The following is a 6,242-nucleotide window of genomic DNA, read 5'->3' as shown; positions in this document are numbered from 1 at the left end:
GGAAATGTTTAAATGGAAAATTTTGGAAGTATTGTACTTCAGTAAAACAAACAAACAAACAAAAATAGGTCTCCTCCAATAAACATGATTAAGTAAATTCTTAAGCAAAATCTGACTTTACAACATAAATGTTTCAGTGACCAATAAGAGACATTTTCTTCTCGGAAATAGCATTGAGTAGCAATCAATAACATGAAGATTTCCCCCAAAATTTAACAGATGTGACTCTACCATTTTCCAGGGTTTCAATTTCATTTGAAAGCCAGAGAGAACTACTGTGCTAACTTCTGCTTCTGATAAAAGTAGGCTAGGTGATTCAGCCCATCTTTCCTCCTGAGGATATTAGGGAAAAAAAAAAACAGAATATAAAAAAAATCCACTTGAAGGCACCAGAGAGCTAGCAAATGAGTGAAGAATCACCAGTTCCAAGTCCAAGAAAAGGACAGAGGTTCTGCAATGGGAGCCTGGCCGGGAGGGCTGCCTTTCTTCTGGGGACATCCCCCAGTTCCAGAGCCATTGTTGGCTGGGATGTCCTTCAACTTTCTTTTTTTTTTAAAACATTAATTATATTAAAGGGAATTATACATTCTGCAAGGTGCACAGATCATAACTCTACAGCTTAACTAATTCTTTATTTTTTATTTATTTGTTTATTTTTAAAGATTTTACTTTTTTATTTGACAGACAGAGATCACAAGCAGGCAGAGAGGCAGGCAGAGAGAGAGGAAGGGAAGCAGGCTCCCCGCCAAGCAGAAAGCCCGACGCGGGGCTCGATCCCAGGACCCTGGGATCATGAACCGAGCAGAAGGCAGAGGCTTAACCCACTGAGGCACCGAGGTGCCCCTAAATGGAAGTATAGTTAACATGCAGTGTCACATGAGTTTCAGGCATACAACATAGTGATTCCACAATCCTACATTATTCAGTGCTCATTGTGGTAAGAGTAGTCACAGTCGGTCACCAAGCAGCATTATTACCATCTACAGCCACTTTCCCTATGCTGTACTCTTCGCCACCATGACTTATTTATTTTTGTAACTGGAAATCTGTACTCCTTAGTCCCATTTATCTGTTTTACCCATCCTCCTACCCACCTCCCCTCTGGCAACCACCAAATGATTCTCTGTATTTAAGAGTCTTTGTTTGTTCTGTTTTGTAAATTCCACATATGAATGAAATCATACAGTACTTGCCTTCGACTTATTTCACTTAGCATCATACCCTCTAGGTCCATCCATGTGGTTGCAAGTGGCAAGATCTCGTTCTTTTCTACACACATTCCATTGTGTGTATATAAGACATATTCTTTATCCATTCTTCTACTGATGGACCCCTGGGCTGTTTCCATATCTTGGCTATTATAAACAATGCTGGAATAAACATAGGGAAGCATCTATCTTTTTGAATTAGTGTTTTCATTTACTTTGGGTCAATACTCAGTCGTAGAATTACTGGATCATAGGGTGTCTCTATTTTTAATTTTTTGAGGAAGCTCCATACTGTTTTCCACAGTGGTTGCAGCACTGTGCATTTCCAACACCAGTGCATGAGAGTTCCTCTTTCTCCACATCCTTCCTGACATTTGACTTTCTTCTATTTTCTTATATTTTTTATTCTGGCCATTCTAGTGTCATGTGGTATTTCATGGTTTTGATTCGCATTTCCCTGATGATGAGGGATGTTGAGTATCTTTTTGCCTATGCTAGCCATGTGTGTGTCTTCTTTAGAAAAATGTCTATTCAGGGTGCCTGGGTGGCTCAGTAGGTTAAAGCCTCTGCCCTCAGCTCAGGTTATGGTCACAGGGTCCTGGGATCAAACCCCACATCAGGCCCTCTGCTCAAAAGGGCGCCTGCTTTCCCCACCTCTTTCTCTCTACCTGCCTCTCTGCCTACTTGTGATCTCTGTCAGTCAAATAAATAAATAAAATCTTTTTTTTTTTTTAAAGTAAAGTAAAATGTCTATTCAGGTCCTCCACCCATATGAATCAGATTGTTTCATTGGTGTTGAGTTGTATGACTTCTTTATATATTTGGATACTAATCCCTTATTGGATAGGTCATTTGCAAATATCTTCTCCCATTCAACAGGTTACCTTGCCCTTTTGTTGATTCCCTTCACTGTGTGAAAGCTTTTTGTTTTGGTGTCATCTCAGTGGTTGATCTTTGCTTTGTGTTTCCCTTGCGGGAGGCGACATCTCTAGAAAAATGTTTCCTGCAGCCAGAGTCAAAGGAATTACTGCCCATGTTTTCTTCTAGGAATTTTATGGCTTCAGGTCTCTCCTGCAGGTCTTTAATCCGTTTTGAGTTTATTTTTGTGTACGGTGTAAGAAAGTGGTCCAGTGTCATTCTTCTGCATGTAGCTTGTGGACCAGCACCATTTGTTGGAGAGACTGTCTTTCCCCCATTACATATTCTTGCCTCCTTTGTCAAAGGTTAATTGGCCAGATAAGTGTGGGTTTATTTTGGGGCTCCCTATTCTATGTCACTGACCTACGTGTCTATTTTTTTTAAGATTTTATTTATTTATTAGAGAGACAGAGATCACAAGTAGGCACAGAGGCAGGCAGAGAGAGAGGAAGGGAAGCAGGCTCCCCGCCAAGCAGAAAGCCCGACGCGGGGCTCGATCCCAGGACCCTGGGATCATGACCCGAGCTGAAGGCAGAGGCTTTAACCCACTGAGCCACCCAGGCGCCCCTACATGTCTATTTTTGTGCCGCTACTATACTGTTTCTATCACTGCAGCTTGGACTCTTTCTATCACTGCAGCTTGGAGGTTTATCTTGAAATCTGGGATTGTGATTCCTCCAGCTTTGTTCTTTCCTCAAGATTGTTTTAACTCTTCACAGTCTTTTGTGGTTCCATCCAAATTTCAGTATTATTCTAGTTCTGTGAAAAAAAAATGCTCTTGGTATTTTTTTAAATTTATTTTTATTTTATTTTATTTTTATATTCATTATTTTTGCACCACACCCAGTGCTCCATGCAATCCGTGCCCTCTATAATGCCCACCACCCGGTACCCCGACCTCCCACCCCCCGCCCCTTCAAAACCCTCTTGGTGATGAACCATGAGAGACTATGGACTCTGAAAAACAATCTGAGGGGTTTGAAGTGGCGGGGGGGGGTGGGAGGTTGGGGTACCAGGTGGTGGGTATTATAGAGGGCACAGCTCGCATGGAGCACTGGGTGTGGTGAAAAAAATAATGAATACTGTTTTTCTGAAAATAAATAAATTGGAAAAAAAAAAAAGAAAAACTGCCATCAAAAAAAAAAAAACCCTCTTGGTATTTTAATATGGATTGTATTAATTCTTTAGATTGCTTTGGATAATAGGGACATTTTAACAATGTTGGTTCTTCCAGTCCACAAACACAGAATCTCTCCCCGTTTGTTTACGCCTTCTTCAATTTCTTTCATTCATGTTTTATGGTTTTGGAGTACAGAACCTCCTTGGTTAGGTTTATTTCTAGGTATTTTATTGGTTTTGGTGAGATTATGTTCTTAATTTGCCTTTCTGCCACTTCATTATTAGCATATGGAAATGCAACAGATTTCTCTAGATTAATTTTGTATTGGGGGCTTTACTGAATTCATTTATCACAGCTCAGTTGAATGTGGGCACCCCCAACAGAGACTAGAGCACCATCCCAGAAGCCCCCTCACTGTCCTTTCCCATCTCCACCTGCCCCCACAAAGAAGGACCACTAACACAGTTTCTAAAATAGAGATGCCTTTTGTTCAATTTTGCATTCTATTGAAATGCGCTTGTGCAACGTATAGTTGCTTTCGTACATCCAAACAATGGAAAAGTCTGCAGTGATGAAAAAGGAACAAACTGAAGTTATCTACGGCAATGTGAACGAATTGCACAAACATGACATTCAGTGAGATAAGACGGACCCTGAAAGTAGGGGTTGCAAAGAAACCCAGACAAAAGTAAACTAGAGCATTACAGATGCATGCTTAGATGGGGGGGCTGGGCGGGGGGGATGTGGCCACAACAATCAGGATATTGGTCACTATTAGAAAAGTAGGGGGTTATAATTTTGGCAGTGGGTCCAAGTCAGGGAGAGGGGTTTTTGGAAGATGGGCAATGTCCTATTTCTCCACTCAGTGGTGGTTACATAGTGGTTCATTCTATAACGTCATTGAGCTGTCCTTTCTTCTATGCGCCCTTTTGTTTGCGTGTGCTACTCTTCACAACAAAAAGGTTTTAAACGTGCTTAGCTAAGTGGTATGACTCTAACCCATAATGGAGGTTTGGTTACCCTGGGAATTCATAACATTGCCTAAAAATGTGAAAATCTGTGATTAGTACCAGCTGGCTCTACATCCGGGGTCTGTCTGAGAGCACTCCAAGTCCGCTGGCAGGCTCGACGCTAGGCTTCATTTTGTAATTTTCCACCGTGGGGATCAGAAGGGAACTCCTACATTATATATTTATAGCAAATACTGGAAACCAACGGGAGTTAGCTTAAGAAAAAAAGAGTAGGAACCTTTTCCCAGTTCCCAGAATCTACCCGGAAGGTTGTAGCTGCCTTCGGGAGGGACTAAAACCAGAATCTGAAAAGGCAACAGCCCCAGCAGGGCAGCTCAGGATCTTTCTTGTTTGGGTCCTTGGGTACTCCTGCCCCTGCTTTTCTCTGCACATCCATTTCATTCTTGTCTTTTTGTAGTGAGAGGGCCCCTGTCCGCTCCTCTGTTGCAGGATACGGGCTCCCCACGGTTGCTGAGTTTGTATGTACCTCTGGCCCAGTCGGAGGCTTGTCCCGAGACTTACTACGATTAAGTCCCAAGACTATGGCTGTCTCCGCCTCACCTGCAAACTGTGGGCCATCCCCAGGTGGAGGGTGCCGTTTTTCAAAGAGAAGACGTAATGATGAACTGCTCGGATGGTCCAAGAAAGAGTCTGGGGCAGAAAGAAATCAGCTCCCAAATGATAAGAGGGCAGTCATGATTGCACGCATCACACACTCAGATGTTTTTAAAAAGTAACTATCTTTTCAGAGTCCAGTCTGAGGGGTTTGAAGTGGCAGGGGGATGGGAGGTTGGGGTACCAGGTGGTGGGTATTATAGAGGGCACGGCTTGCATGGAGCACTGGGTGTGGTGAAAAAATAATGAATACTGTTTTTCTGAAAATAAATAAATTGGAAAAAAAAAAAGTAACTATCTTGGGGCGCCTGGGTGGCTCAGTGGGTTAAAGCCTCTGCCTTCGGCTCAGGTCATGGTCCCAGGGTCCTGGGATCGAGCCCCGCATCTCGGGGAGTCTGCTTCTCCCTCTCCCTCTGTCTCTCTCCCTGCTTGTGCTTTCACAGTCTCTGTCTCTGTATCTCTCTTAAATGAATAAAATCTTTGGAAAAAATAAATAAAATAAGGAATTACTTAAGGTTTTAAAATTAAATCGCTGTCCCAAGGAGAAATAAAGAGATAACATAAAGAGACCGTACTTCACAGTAAATTAGGGATAATCAGCATGTGAAAAACCAATTCACAAAGAGCAGAGGTCAGGTACTGGACTTCAACATACCGACCTGACCTTAGACTTGTCTTGTGGACCTTACCGTGGTGTTTTCCTAAAACCTGAATTCCAAACCCAGAGGCTGCACACATGCCCTCGAGAACCCCATGAGCTGCCCCGCTCCTCGCTTATTAACTCTGATCCTACAGATGAACAATTATTAAAAAATAAAAGAAGGAGACAATTGAAGTGATACAAACTTTATTTAACACTTGAAGACATAAACTGCAAAATGGGCGCCTGGGTGGCTCAGTGGGTTAGGGCCTCGCCTTCGGCTCAGGTCATAATCTCAGGGTCCTGGGATCGAGCCCCGCATCGGGCTCTCTGCTCAGCGGGGAGCCTGCTTTCTCCTCTCTCTCTGCCTGTCTCTCTGCCTACTTGTGATCTCTCTGTCAAATAAATAAATAAAATCTTTAAAAAAAAAAAAAAAAGAAGGCGGGAAGCTTTGATAAGATAATGATTAAAGAACGAGGAAGACAAAGACAGAAAATAGTTGATTGGCTGGGGCCATCAGTCAGCCTGGCTTGAGGTGAGTTGGCCCGGCGTTTGGGGATTGGCTAACTGCATCAGCTGCGTTCCGGAGCATTTACAGGGACATAGAAACTGTCTTAGTTTCGGTGTGCTGACGGAGCAGCATGGACAGGAAGGGCTCCATCTTGCGCCTATAAAGTTCTCCCAGTGCAGTCCTTTTTTTTTTTTTTTTTTTAAGATTTTATCTATTTATG

The sequence above is a fragment of the Neovison vison genome, chromosome 14 (genome assembly GCF_020171115.1).
Source record: "Neovison vison isolate M4711 chromosome 14, ASM_NN_V1, whole genome shotgun sequence".
NCBI lineage: Eukaryota > Metazoa > Chordata > Mammalia > Carnivora > Mustelidae > Neogale > Neogale vison.
Note: the sequence above shows the minus strand (reverse complement) of the source record.